Source organism: Mesitornis unicolor, unplaced genomic scaffold, assembly GCF_000695765.1.
Source record: "Mesitornis unicolor isolate BGI_N332 unplaced genomic scaffold, ASM69576v1 scaffold30843, whole genome shotgun sequence".
Lineage (NCBI taxonomy): Eukaryota > Metazoa > Chordata > Aves > Mesitornithiformes > Mesitornithidae > Mesitornis > Mesitornis unicolor.
The window spans coordinates 395-15,821 of record NW_010173157.1 but is presented as its reverse complement, the minus strand read 5'-3'; the positions used below and the strand labels follow the sequence as shown (position 1 = coordinate 15,821).

At 39.1% G+C, this 15,427-nt stretch overlaps 1 non-coding gene across 1 annotated transcript; it reads left to right on the top strand.

Moving 5' to 3' along the window:
- The first annotated feature begins 14,427 nt into the window (after nt 1-14,427).
- Nucleotides 14,428-14,509, top strand: TRNAS-GCU. The gene has a single exon. It is a non-coding gene; the product is annotated as a tRNA-Ser (tRNA).
- Nucleotides 14,510-15,427: the final 918 nt, after the last annotated feature.

The window sequence follows — 15,427 nt, the reverse complement described above, 5'->3', positions numbered from 1 at the left end:
GCCTATAAGGTCCAAATAATTAACAGCAATGCTTGATTTAAGTCCAATTTATTTTAGGGTTGGGGTTTATTATTTTGAAAAGGGCACGACTGAGTATCAGAGAGCAGCACTACAAGATTAGGAGAAGTGTATATGTAGATTAGGGTTGGAAGGAAAGTAGTTTTCCTATGAGACCTTGTGGAGGAAAAAAGTGCTACTCTGTGTATATTTTCAAAAGGAAAAATGGGACAGAAGAATGGTATCTTTTGGCTAATTGCAGTATACATCTGGGAAATTGAAAAGAACTAAAAGATGTTCAGCGTCTTAAAAAAACAAAACAATATGTTTCCCAGGTTACTTGCCTATAAAACAAAAAGCAGGCACAATGATGAACTCAGATGCTACACTACTGCATGATGGTCTGCATTGAGTTAGCTGAAAGAGCCGCGTGGAACTTTAAAATGACAGAGAATGTAAAATACAGGGGAGAAGAGAAAAAGAGGGGAGAGAGGGAAGTGTGCTGTTACAAAAGACTTCTCAGTAACTCCTGCACACACAGACTTCCCTCACCTAGACTAAGAGCTGCTTTCAGCTGACCCATCCACGGTATTTCTTCCATCTCAGCTGTCACTGATCTGGGGCTTTTTGTCCACTGTCAGATGGCACATGCCATGTGTCAGACGTTCAGGGTTTTTTTAAACTCAATTAAACCAAACTTGAGTCCACCCAAGAGGCATCCTGCCCCAGCTGCACTTCTGCTCTGATGTACACTCTGTTCCAATCCAACTGGAGAAAATAAAAGAACTGAAGGAGGAAAGACACCCTCTTTTTTAATTAAAATCATTTGTATCATGTAAAATACTCAGGAAAGAAGCAAGAGGGCTTTTTGAATATCAGTTAAAATCAGCCTCACAGAGTAAGGGCCAATATTTGCATTTCTATTGCTTAACATTGTTTGGGCTGGGAATTATAGTAGTTTTCTGATTAACTACCTGGAGGCATGCACCAGTTTGACCTTTTGCATGCTAAATTGCATGCACTAAATTAAATTTTCCTCTCTCTCTTACTGAGATAAACAAGGCCGGTTACATGACTCAGGCTGCCCTTTTCCTCCTGCCATTCCATATGCAAAGTCAATCCTAGCCAATTAATCTTCAAATTTAAAGAGCAGAGTTCTGTATTTTTTTAAGTGATTAGAAGGATTTGGGGGTTTTTTTAAGCAGTTGTGGGTCAATAATTTGTATTCAGAAATAAGTGCAGGCAGCATCATAATAACATAAGTTTCCTAATAACAAGCTTGCATGAGCCCTTCAGAGGAATGAGTGGTGTTCATTACAATCTCTTTAGAAATTTGATGAAACAATATCATCAGCTACAATGGCTACTTAGCATATTTCTTTGGAGAATGTGGGAGGAAAAAAACGGTGGAGGAGAAAAGACCATTTTCGGCAGGTGGTCAGTTGTCTTTTTGTATAGATAATAGATTAGAAAATATTGTATCGACTACAGCTTTTCAGTTTTCAAATCCTAGCAACGAATTTGAGAAATATACAAATTGCATCATTGCTCAGATATTCTCGTTATATTCTCAACTGAAATTATGTAAATCAGGGACAGCTTTCTTGAAATCAGATAAAGTTATTCTGAACCCAACCACACAGACTTAGTAATTCTTATTCCCCAACAAATCTTAAGGAAATGTAATCAATTCACAAACTACAGTGCTGAATTTAAACAGATGAAGGTTACAGGGAAAGCAAGAGGTCAGGCTTTGAAAGAAAACAAAAATCTGTCCATTTTCTCAGGAGGAACTAGTATTTGTATCATTCTAAGATGCTTTATGCTTTATTCAATGGTGAAATAAGAAAATTTGGTTGCTACACAAAAACAGAGTAAGGGACCTGATGCTTTGATCTTAGATTACATCACCTCAGAAATGAAATACTCCTTGCTTGTCTGTTCAAAGGCAATTTCAGGCTCTGGCCTCTTTGAATGAGTAGAAGAGGAAGCAGTCATAATTTCCCAATTGAGCACATCATGGCTAACCCACAAAGTTTACTGTTGCTGCTGTTGAGACATGAAGTTTATGTCCAGTTGCCATACCATGGCTCACAGAAAACATCAGGTCCCAGCTCAGTCCAGCCATGGTCAGTTCAGCAGCCACCAGTACACTCTTGGCCACTCAAATGGTGACTGGCTCAGCCTCAGTCAACTGCAGTGATGTACCATCAGTTCCCAAAGCCTTGTAGTCAGAACAAAACTTTGGGAGAAAATTCACTCCAACAGAGATTTCATGTTGCTCAAATCAATCAGATCGGGACCTTTCAAAAGTTTTAACAGAATGGTTTCTTCTGGAGGACTATCACTCTGACAAACTCTTGTCAAAAACTCATCTCCTCTCTTTTACAATAATGCAGAACACAGCAGTACACTTGCAGTTTACAGCAACTGTTTTCACAAAGAAGTGTTGAGCAGAAAGTATTTATGTGTTTTCTAATGTTATGATGAAGATTTCTTTTTCAGTTTTACGGTAAATATTTTTGGGTTTTTTTCCAAAGGATTGAAGTGCCCTAATTTTACTCTGCACGACATCTACCCCTTCTACACACGTTCTCTCAGTGAGAAACAGGACAAGAACCAGCATGATGTGACTAAATATTTCTTCTTCAGCCACAAATCACAGTTTGAAAATTTCAACTCTGCTTACCTGATGTAAACAAAAGCAGATGGCAAATTGTATATTTACCATGACTGCATTAGGATTTATAGGACATAACTATTTGCTTATACCAGTCACTGTTAAATTTTACTGGCTCTTTTTATCTGTGGGGTAAAAAGACTTCTGAACTGATTAAAAGAAACCCATTATCATGCAAGAGGATGCTTTTAACTGAAAGAGTAGTTCCTATTTGTTACAAGGACCCTCTGCCATTTATTCAAGAAGATAATGGCATACACGATCAGTTCCTTGCTGAGACAAGATGTATAGGCAAAATCTTCATGATCCCTTAAGTACCAGCTATACAGATATACTGGTTTTATCTGTATAGTTTTGCAAAGACATTCCAAATGTACCTGGTGGAAGAAAAGAAACTATTTTTCTGCATTTGACAAATCTGAGAACAAAGTCAAATGAAAGTGTCATATTCCTACCATTTACTGTACAAAGCTCCACTGTCTTGAATATGAGTTGCACTTGCTTATCCTAGAAAATGGTTTGGCCAAAAGTTTACTGTTTTGTTATCATGGCCAAGCTCAGTGTTGTAGAGACTGTGAAGTCAGAGATAAATTATTCTTCTCTCCATTTAACAAAGTTATTCTCAAAAAGAAAAAAGGTGATGGTTTGATTTGTGTTCAGTTGTCTCGCTACAGTGCATGTTCATAAACATTCCTTTTTTACTACTTTGAAAGCCATGCTTCATTTATTGTACTTAAACATATATGTAATTCACATCAGCTACAGGTGTCCATAGATACCATGATGCACAAAGAGCAACAAAACCAAAATCCAGACACTGTGAACTGCATTATAAAACATGCAGAGGACGTTTCTAGGAGATAACAGTATTGGAAATAAAAGAGAAGTCGTATTTCTCAGGGTCATATCCCAGGAGCTCAAGTTCAAAGATTCCAGAGAACAGGCCCTGATGGGTCATACAAGTATTAGGTGAAGGGGCCAGAAGGAAAAGGGACTAGCTGAGCTTCAATGAAAATAATTTTAAAAGGCAAATAATTCAGACAAACTGATGGTAATCAGCATAGCTGTGAAAAATAGATAAGGTTCACTTGGGAAATCTTCCTAGATACCCATCATAATTTGTTTAGTCCATAGTTCAGTGTTCTTGGTATACTTTCACCTAATTCTCCTTCTCGATTATATCAAGAGACAACTAAATCTGTGTCTTCTAACTTATAATTTACAATTTTGTAAGATCTTTACTAGGTCCATATACCAGAATCATACTGAGCAAAGCTCTTTGACTTGTTTTTACATATATCTGTAGGTATGTATATGTGTGTGCAAAGTAAAGCCGTACAGATTAAAATTAAATTTATAATTCATTATTGTATCTATTGTGTATGTACATATAGTGCATTAAACTTGAATTGTGCTGTCAAATGTTTCACAGTATTCTAATTTCAGTTTGTAAACATTGAAGAAGTACTTGCTTGTATAAAGCAAGGTAGCAGAAACTACAGAGGTAATTAAATAAATAGTAATATGAAAACATTTTCCCTTATATCCTGGTTGCATTACTCCTGTAATATGTTATAGCTATGTGGTACATATTTTTCTGCCTGTAGGGTATAGCTAAACCACTTCTAGATCTCAAAGAGAATCTCGTCAGGGGCCTGGGGCACTTGGTTGTCCCAGGAACCACCCAGGAGTAGTCTTTGAGGGAGTAACAGAAACACACAGATCTTAACATCGAGGCAGGATGCACACGTTTTTTCATTCCAGACCTCTCCTCCCACCGCTCCTCACATATGCTTGCACTTCTGACCTAAGCCTCCAGCAGTGTGTGGGGAATTTCTACTGTATACTATAATATGACTGGATTCCCCAACAAACTTATTGCTTGGTGCATCTCATTTTTTCCCCCTTTTTTTTTGTGGGGGTGGGGCGGGGGGACATCCTTTTGCAATGCCAATAAAATATTACAGGTCCTGGGTTCTGTTTCACTTTGACTTTGTTAATTAGCCACAGGTGGGGCAAGTATCCTTTCACACCAGTCTCGCAGATCCCAGGCTGAAAGTCAAAAGAGCTTTAGCCTCTTGAGTAATATCTTGATTACTTGACAGCTCCAGCAGCTGAAAGATTTGTTTCCACAGTTGGCTCCTGATAGTCTTACCAAGAAGAGTGAAACTGAATAAACGGAGGATGATTTCTTGGGCCTGTGGAACTGAACGACAAACCTCTCATTGCCTCCAAATAGCTGGACATTTTAGCTTAGGCTTTCAGGACAGCACAGAAGGTGTGAGCAGTTCCTCCAATACCTTTCATTTTTTCCAGTTTTCTTCTACTAGATATCTTAGAATTGGATAGGGAAGAAGGTTTTTTTTCTTCTATGGCACCAAGATTCATATATTTAAATACTACACCAAAAGGACCTACAAAATATTTGCAATATTTCCAAGCGCTGGCATATGCAGTTCTGTCCTGGAAGTGAATGTGAAAATGTATAACCGCATAACTTTTGTCTTGCAGGAAATACGTGCCTGTAGGGAATATTTACTTTTCTCAGAAGGGTAACTTTGCTCTTACGCAAACAAGGTGAGCTGAACTGGATGAAGGGATTAGCAGCACAGGCAAAATGAACTTCTGCAGTTGTCATGATAAGGAACCAGCCATACTTAATAGAGGAAGGCAGACTCATAGGGCTACCTGCCTGCACTGAGTTCTCCAAGAGGAATGCCCATTTTTTGCCTATGCCTAAAGATGCCATGAGATGCAAGTAAAGCCAAGAACTGGAAGAGGATATACCCAGATCTCTTTCTACTTTTCTACCTTCTTGCTTCTAATGATCTCTTACTTTTCCTTTTCTCCAACTTCCCCACCAGAAAAATAGTGATAATTCTGTCCACTTCCTAGGAATATTAAGAGTGTGATCTCAAACAAGGTCATAATATTTGCACGGTGAGCACTACTTCAGCACAGAATGAGTGTGATCCTCAGCTTCAACATTTTGCAGTTTTACTTAGCAATACAAAGGGTGACAGGGAAGAGCAGATAAAGAACCATAGCAGAAACTTGTTAAGTGGGATACATAAAGGAGTTTGTGGAAGAGTCAGGAATTTAACCCAGATCTCCAGGAAATCAGTTCAGTTCTTTCACCATGGAGCGTGTTACTATGGAGGAATAACTTTTATCTCTATCACAGACTTTTGGCATAAGACTGAACAAGCAGCAAAACTCCCATTTATTCTGAAGAAGAAGGACAGAGCCCATAATACTCTCTTTCAAGAGCTGTAAGCCATCAAGTGAAGAGCAAAAACACAGAATTAGCATGTGAATTAATACCATCACTGTGCTAAAAAAAATTAATCCCATGCCATTTAAAGCTTTTTTCACAGGCACATTTTTGTTTCTTACATATGGATCTTGGCAATTAGGGACTGAGTTAGTAAATTCCAAACCAGTGAAATTCAAACTGTGCAGAGCAAGGTATATGAGGTGATGGTAGGAGTTAATAAGGCAAAGGACAAGCTAACACTGCAAAGTGTGACCTTTGACAGGGGGTTCAGAAGTCACAGGGCAAATCTAAAAAACAGACTGTCTCTTTAAGCCTTCTCGATGGGCTACAGGAATGAGCACTACCTGCTCTATTCGTTTCTGTCTGGAAATGAAAAAAATCCAGTTCTGCCTAGGCTGTAATGACTTCTTCAGCTTCTTCCATTAGGCCATGATAAGAAAGCTCTCATTGACATGGCCAATCTTGTAGCATAAAAGGAGAATTAAGGGAAGAAAGAAGAAATATATGTTATGTTTTCCCAGTTAAATAAGTGAAGCTTTCACTCATTCACACACATTCTTAAATGATGCAGCTGTCCTTAAAGGCCAGCGGCCCTCACTTTCTGTAAAACACTTCAGTGAAAGCTTGGGAAGAGAGTAAGTTTAAGCTCAAATATCTGATTATGTGCAAATACTTCTACATTATGTTTTCAAGCACACAATTAAGTCTTAATAACTTGAATTTAAGTTTGATTTTGAGAGTCAAACACACAGTTCCAGAATAGCATTATTGCTGGTTAAATACTTGCATCACCAACAAGGAAACGGAGATGGCCTCACCTCACTCACGAAGCTAGACACAGCAGTGGAAATTACGAATATTTTTCATGGAAATGACTGCAAATTAACTCAGAACAAGAATATTCACTCATGTAGCTGACAACTAATTTTGAAATAATGAATGCATTTAAGAATAACACAGTTTTTAATTGCAAACTTATGAAGGGAAAAATAAGCAGTGTGCGGAATAAATTATTAATTCTGAATGATTCATCCAGACCTAATAACATCCATCTCTACAAATATTGTCATAAGGCATAATCAGCTGCTATAAAACACCAGAAAGAAACGAGCCACAGAAAAGCGAAGTATTATTATTGCAGTTTCAGTATCAAAGGACAGACTTCATAACTCTCTGTAAACCCTCCGTAGCTGAAGATGTCCCTAAAAGAGCAGAGTTTAAACTGTGTTTTGGTACCATGCATCACAGCTGAGACCCATGTAGCTGAATTATCTTTTGACCCTAAAGGCAGTATGAGGCATTTTTTTCTCCTCTCCTCTCCTCTCATTTTTCTAGCCTTTTCTTTGGAAACCTAGAACCAGAGACATGGGGGGAAGTCTCTGACCCAAATTGCTGCATAAGCAAAGCGTACAGGCTAAACACTGCTGCTTTAGATGGGCTGGGGGGAAAGATGATGGGTCTGTCTCAAAAGAGCCCCCAACCATCACGTCTGAAAGCTCCTCTCAGGCGTTTTCAGCCTAAACATTTTATGGAGCGGAGGGTCAGAGGTCACCAACTGTCAAAACACAGCACAAGTCACACTGCGCGCCGGCAAGGAAACTAAGCAGACGGCAAAGGCGGAGTTCAGGGGCTGCACTTCTTAATGTGTGTTGCAAATGGTAAAGCTGCCCTTAAAAAGTAACAGGCTTTTTCCCCTAAATCTTTCTGATTTTTACAAGTTGAGCTCAAAGTTAAGGGAGCATGAGTTTTAAAAGATCAATGCACATGTGGAATTAAAGTATTCTAAATGTCTTTTTTTTTTTTTTAATGGAAGGAAGCAACCAACAAACTTTTAACCACCAAATTTAACCAGCAGCAAACTCCAAAGCACCAGGTGGTTTCATAAACCCAAAGGTTCATAAATCTTTTCTTTAAAGTTTCCAATTTCAAAAAAGAAACTGTTTTCTTTGCGGTTATTTTTCAATTTTTCTCCTTCCCTCATCCCCACCTTTGGGCAGATGACCTGCCAACCCCAACAGCCTTTTAAGCTTGCCGTGCCGGCTCCTGCTGTCGCTGCCGGAGACAGGCTGCCCACTCGCAGGGCAGTGGGCTGTGGGCATGACTTCATCCACAGGGAGGAATTGCTGGGGAAAGACAGGGCTGCACGGGGGAGCCGCGCTTTCTATTTTTAAACACTGCCTCCCACATAGCTCAAAAGGGTGCCAAGAGTTCAAGCGTTCAGTGAAATCTGTTCTCCCCACTGCTTGGGCCTTTAAAATAGTAATAGTTATAATAACCAAGGCAGAGCATCCATCAGTCTCCTCAATCTACAGCCCATGTGCCACAGACAGTCCACCAAGGCAATTCATCGTCCTGTGGTGTAACTTGGGAGGCTGCCAGGCACAGGCACAGGGTTCAGGATCTGATGCATCACTGATGGCACTTGTTTGACGTGGGCCAAGGCATCTTCAGGAAAGATGGCAGCTGGAAGTAAACTCCCGCCCTAACCAGAGCAAATCACCTGCCCTGCACCTTTGCTTCTGCTTTTTGTGCATTCCCACTGAGAAAGGCAGCTGTCAGGCATAGCATGAGCTCTTGCAGCCAGAACCTGCTGGTAGCTGTTTCGTTTGCAGGAGCATATAGAAGCATACCTGTGTATGTATACAGTGGAGCATGTGAGGAGTACACTTTCAGGAAGCACCAAACCTTCTATAGTTTCTGTGATGTGAGAACAGCATTACCATACGCAACCCTTCTCTAACATCAAAAGAACTCAACCAAATAGGCTGGATACTGCTTATTTAGATGCCACTCTGTAATCAAGACATGCATACACATGATCCTCTCATCTTCTGAAACTAAGAAAACTGTCAGAAAATAAAGCAGCAAGGATGGAAGAAATGGTCATAGACTTCTGCCTTCTTTCTTTGTTTCTTAATTACACCTCTAAAAAACAGCTCACTTTCACACATGCCTCAAATCATACAATCACAAAATCATTCAGATTGGAAGGGCTTCAGAGGTCAACTAATCAAATCCCTGACAGCAGTCTGCTCCCTCTGCTCCACACCTTCTCCTGCATAAAGGCATCTTAGAGAGAGGGTTGCCAAAACAGCTGTAGAACCACTAACTCACTTGTTTTACCTAAGCCAGCCAGTTGGGAATCTTCAGCTCATTACCACCTCTCTTCTTTAGAAAAAGCACCCAACACAGAGACCCACACAAAGAGGCTGATCACACACAACTGCTCAACTACATTGCAGGTCTGGGTGAGGGTAGCTTATTAAATCCCCAGCCACTCAATGGGTGAGGACATCATCCATTCAGATTCAGTACAGAAATTGCATTACATTTCCTTAAACATGACTTACTTAATAATAACATTCCTACGAAGCCCTCAGATAAACATCATCCACTTTTACTGAGGAAGTTAATGAGGCAAAAATGTTGTGGAATGTGACCAAGGCCACACAGGAGGCCTGGATCAGTATCAGAGCTGGGATTACACAGCACAGTGTACAGAGATTACAGAACACAGATTACACAGGCCTAAGTGCTCCAGCCCCCTCTGTGGCTCAGATTGCTCAACTGCCCACCTCTGTGGCCTGAGCCACGCTAGCTGCTGAGGTATGGCACTGGCCCAGACACATGAAGCTGAGTGAAGAAGTGGTTTAGTTACCACCCAAGCATTTGTTGCCAGTTCTTCAGCAGGTCACTACTCTTTCCTCTGGAATAAGTGTTCCTTACCTTCTGTTGGAGCTTTCTTTTGCCCACTTTCATCCCACCTCACACATACAAACATCTACGTGCTTTGCCAGAAAATCAAATAAAATGATCACTTTGTTTTTTAAAGGGTAACAAGAAAAGCTTTCATGTTTCTCCTGTTTTATGGTGTTGTAACTGCATTTGATATAGTCCCATGAGCAGGCCCACCAACAATAATGACTAAATCTCCTTTTCTTTTATTTCGTAGGCTATTTAGGAGCTATTTGGAACTGTAACCACAGTTATCCAGGCAGCTCCCACCACATACATGTGGTATTATTTACTCAGCCTCCTGATTCATTAAATGTATTTCCAGCTCCTAAGAGGCTTATTATTATTCCTCTGTAGCACCTTCATATTGATTATAATTTCAAAATTCTCTGCTGGAGATCAATGAGTATCCACTAAATTAGGTGACAGTTGATGGGTATAAAGTTGAAACACTGTACCTATTTCTGTCTGCAGCATCAAAGTAATACAGAGACTTCACCTCTCCTTACTCACTTTCTAGAGCTAGCTCTGATTCTGTGTTGAGCTGCTGGAAAAAGAAATAGGAGAGCAGACAAAAGGTAGACAACAGCCCTAAAGCTAACTAGTTAGCAACAGCAAACATGGCATATAAAATCTTCCACCATAGTGGTCAGTATGACAAAGTAGGTATTCTTTTCTACCATAGCACCTACAAAACCTGGATCTAGTCTTCCCTTAAGTCAAGAGTGTTAGAGTATCGCTCTCTTGATCTCTGAGAATTACAGAGCTTGTTCAGAAACAGCTCTCAGGCTAAACAAAAGAGGTGATTTCTGCTCATAAGCAGAAGGCAACATTACCATGAAAAAGTTGAAACTGTAGACTCCTCAGTAATAGAATTCAAGCTCTGGCTCTCATAGTGGTGCCTGACCATCAGGTTTCACTGGATTCTTTATTACTCACACACAGTTAAACACGATCGTCAGATACAATTTTTCCTTTCTCTTTCTTTGACGGACCAAATTCCAGAGTGACTGTCAGATCTAGATTTGGCAGTAGAGGTCCATGACTGTGCTAGTATCTTGCATACTTCTAGCCCAGATTGTTCTTAAGACTATCTGAAAAATATTCTTGGGTTCCAACTACAGCAAGCCAGTTTCTAAGCTAGAGAGTCCTCTGGGCAGAACATCACATCAATATTTTGTATCAACTATTTCTTCAAGTATACAAAAATAAGTAGTCCTTACCTTTTCAGCCTTAAATAGACTTATATAGTCATATATATATATGAAGAGTCCCTTCTCATTCCACCATATGCTGTGATAAAACATCTGAGGAGGATCTCAGACCTGAGAGAATACAGGCTGGATCTTGGTGGGACTAGGGTTGGATATGAGCCTCGTTATTTCCAGAGTGATCCAGCAACCTAGAGAGCTGAAACCCTGAGGGAGTCATGCATGCCTCTTCATTTTTTTTTGAAAACTGTTCCAAAAAATATGAGAGTAGCTTGCAGCAAACAGCTTCAAGGGAATGTGACACATAATTCTTACCCTGCCAAGAAAATATATACATTATTAACAATAAAGATTTTTTTTACTGATAGCATTCTTCAGAGTTATTAGCAGTGAGATCTATAACTATTCTCAGTTTTGCTAGATCCCTACATTGATTTTGCCAAGATTAAAACAACAGGATAAGGCAACATAATACTTCCAATATTTAAAATCCTGGACTAAAATCACAAATTAAAATTAGTTAAGAAGGCTTTGCCAGAGAAAAAAGTATATTTCAGGTTACGGAATAGTGGATCAAAGTGACAGGTAAATGATTTCTTTATTATCTGCCATGTTCATGCAGGCACCATTCATTAGCACAAAGACTATTAATGTGGCAAAAAATACTTACCTCCTTATAATTCTCTCTATCATTCCTTTGCCAAACCCTATCAGCATTGTTTAAAACAGTAGGTTTCACTACCATTTCAAAGTAAGGATCTGAAAACTGGTTCTTTCCTAAATCTACAGGAGTACGCTTTAGAAGGGGAGCTATACCAAGCTGCATCCCACAGATTCCAGTAACTCAGTGTCATGTCAGCTCTCTCCTAGAAAAGTCTTTAGTATTTTTCCAACACTGGCCTTAGGATCATGTATCCTAAGTGTATCATGACCTACTGAAAAACCTGGTCCAAGTTCACTTGACAATGTGCAAAGATTAGCTGGTCTTCCTTTAACACAAAATACAGCAACAAGCTTCCAGGTGATCCCCGGGGATAAGGGCAGCTTACGCGACTCATTTCATTTTTTGCATAGAACCTTACTCTGTCAAAAGCATTACAAATCAACATGAAGTGGCCTAATAATTTTTCCTGTACCTTTAACTGAGCCTGACAGACGTTATGTGGAATAAGCCTCTGAATTGGGCTTGCTTGTACACATGCTTGTATGGGATGTTTCTAGGTATGCATATGGTTAGATGTGTCTGTGCAACAAATTCCTGGACTGATCTAGACCATGTGTCCAGAAGCAAATGCGGTATTTGTGTGAGTTGCATGCAAGTACGTGCATTATTACATCTAGACACATGAACACAGGTGGCAGACTAATGGATTTTGGGAGAGTAAACAATCTTTGCTTGGTAGCAGAAAGTAGTATGCTTCTAATGTGCTGTCACAGTAGGGGAGGAACAGAGGGTATATAGAGTTAAAGGAAAACCAAAGTCAGTACAAATGAAATAGGGTTGTATGATCTGTGGATGATATGGCAGGATTTAAAATAGAGGTGTAGAATGGAGCATATGTTTTATGTGCAGAGTTTATGCACATGACCTATGCCTTTGGATATAGGACAGTCACACTCCATTAAGGTTACAGAAATAGTTCCATTTCCAAAGGTATTAAAAGATACAATGTTAAAACCCTTCCTGCAGAAATAGCAACATATTCAGTAATTATTTTATCCCAAACCTCTAGAACTAGTTCCACGATCCCTTCAATTTATCAAAAAACAGAAACCTTAAGGCCATGTCCCTACAGAAAACACAACAAATAGAAACAATAGGAGTACATTTTTCTGAAGTGTCTTATACTAACTGGACTTTTTTCTTCTACTATCATTTTAAGGCATGTATGTGCAATGCAGCCCTGGACAATGTGAGAGCAATTGTGTCTGCTTTTATTCAGAGTCTGAATTCAGGCCTTTCTGACCTGGTGTTCTTAGGAAAAATACCTTCTGACTAATCATATGCCTCCACAAAACCTTTAGTGGAGAGCACTGAACACTGTCATGGGCCTGTCAGATAAGTTTACTGTATCTCTTGCTGATTGATCCTTTTACTCTTTTTAAAAACCTGTAGGTTTCATTTCAGAACACAAAAGGAAACTTGAAATTCTCTCCAGATGTCAAGGATATTTGTTGTCTTTTTTCCCCATCCCAAATTCATGTTCTGAATAGAAGAAAGTAGAGAAAAAAATAAGACAGAGACAATTAAAAAAAAAATTTAAAAAGTCCTTTTAAAGATATGAGTGATCTAAATTAAAAACCTTTGTGAAGTGAAAGTGGCTGGAGGGAATGTGCAAGAATAGTCAGTTACTGCTGGCATGTTTACAGGCTTTGAAGGTTCTTCACATCTAACTCAATGAGAATGGTTAACAGCAGCTCTACCTCACACTGAGGTTTTATGGGATTAATGAAGTCTTTATTAAATCAAATACTTGCAGTTTCTATTATTGCCAATGTAGCTACAAAACCTTCACATTTGTCCATACATGGTAGAGAGTAAAATTAGAGCACAGCAAAAATGACTGCCCACTTTGCCTTTACATTCTTGTGATTATTACTATTTCTAATAAGGAAATTGATTTATTCCTATGGACACTGTTTAAAATGAAAGTAATCTGTTTTAACAGCCACAATTTCTGGCGTGCATCCAGCCATATAGGAAAGAAGATTTTGTGGAAGATAAACTGACTACCACAGGAAGAATTTTGGAGATTACATTTACGAGATTTACCTAAAGATGATTTCTCTCCAGAACAAGTCTGGTGTAAACTGAAAAAAACCCCCATCATTGAATTTCAATCATTTGGATTCCTCATTGCACAGCCACATGCAAATAATGGATCCAGCTACAGGATCTGTCTGCACACGAACTCAAGAGCCATAGTGGCAAAATGTGCAGCAATCTGATACCACACTGTTTCTCTCACAAAATTTTGCAAGCCAACATGTAATACTTTTTTGCTCCAGTGTTATAAAGACAAGAAAGAAACATTAAAAAACTGAGAGCTTCTGTTCTATGATCATCTTTAATTGTAACCTGCCTTTCTTTCTCCCGCACACATATGAAATACTTTTTTGATATAAGATTTAGAGGAATATTATAATTAGAAACATTTAATATTATGATTGCATCCCTCACATACATTTGTATGTAAAAGTGTATTACTTTTGATAGAGATGTCTCCTCTACTTTTTAAAGATTGGCTCATAAGGTTAAGGAGGTTGACAGGATACATGCTCAGAAAAGCAGATTTTTTGTAGAAAATTTGTGGCAGGTTTTTTTGTTTTTTAAAGGAAGGAACATCACAATCTGAGTAAAATTTCATTACTTTAAAAGAATTACTTTTAGTCTATAATGTTAAAAAAATAATTACCTCTATTTAGCATATTCATTTTTATGAAGGACACAGACTAGTTAATTGTATTCATTATGACCAATTGATCTTTTCTGGTGTCTACAAGGTAGGACAGTATTGATAATTTGTGACAAGGTGGCTGAGTGGTTAAGGCGATGGACTGCTAATCCATTGTGCTCTGCACGTGTGGGTTCGAATCCCATCCTCGTCAGGAAATTTAAGTTCCCCTCCCCAACCCCGGAAGTGTTCAAAGCCAGGTTGCACAGGGCTTTGAGCAATCCAAGTGGGAGGTGCCCATGGCAGGGGGGGTTGGACTTGGATGATCTTTAAGGTCCCTTCCAACCTGAACTATTCTATGATTCTATATTACACAGGTATAAAGCCAAATGCTCTTGAAATACCCTCCACAAGGAATATTAGATCTGCTTTGAAACCAAAGCCTAAACAGAAAAGCTATAAGAAAGAAGTGATGCGAAGATTGTGCTGCACTCCACTCCCTTCTATTATGGCTTGCTGTTGTGTTGGGGTTTTTTTCCACAAAGAACATTGTAAGAATATCAAAGCCTTCATCCCTTGGGAAGAGCTGCATTTGAAGTAGCTCAAATAATAACTTTAGAATCGCATTTCAAAAACCTAAAGTAAAATACACTGATCACAATGATAAAGCATAAAGACAGAGATGGTTATATGCAAACTGCCAAGCAATGCAGTGTCTACCTTGTCTTCAAGTGTAATGAACGTACTGCACCCAATGGCACTAATGAAGGGTCTGGAGAAAAACAGGCAACCATTCCTTTACCTCTTCCTGTCTACGCAAAATCTATGGCTAATTTAACAAGTCACACGGAATATCTGACGTTACTGCTCCTGCTATACCACGTCAGCCGTTTATAATGACTGGGCACTTCCGATGGTGGCAATGTCATGATATTTCCATGATGACTTTGGCCTCAGCTTTGTAAATCCCACAAGACCAGGTTACAGATTGAGGACTTAGGAAATGAGTAAGAAAGCGCTAAAGGAGAAAAGCTGTGATTACATGCAAATATATTCATTAGAGAATAGATTGAACAGAAATGTACCTTCAATATTTTTAATGAATTTTTAAACATACAAATGTGCTGCAGGT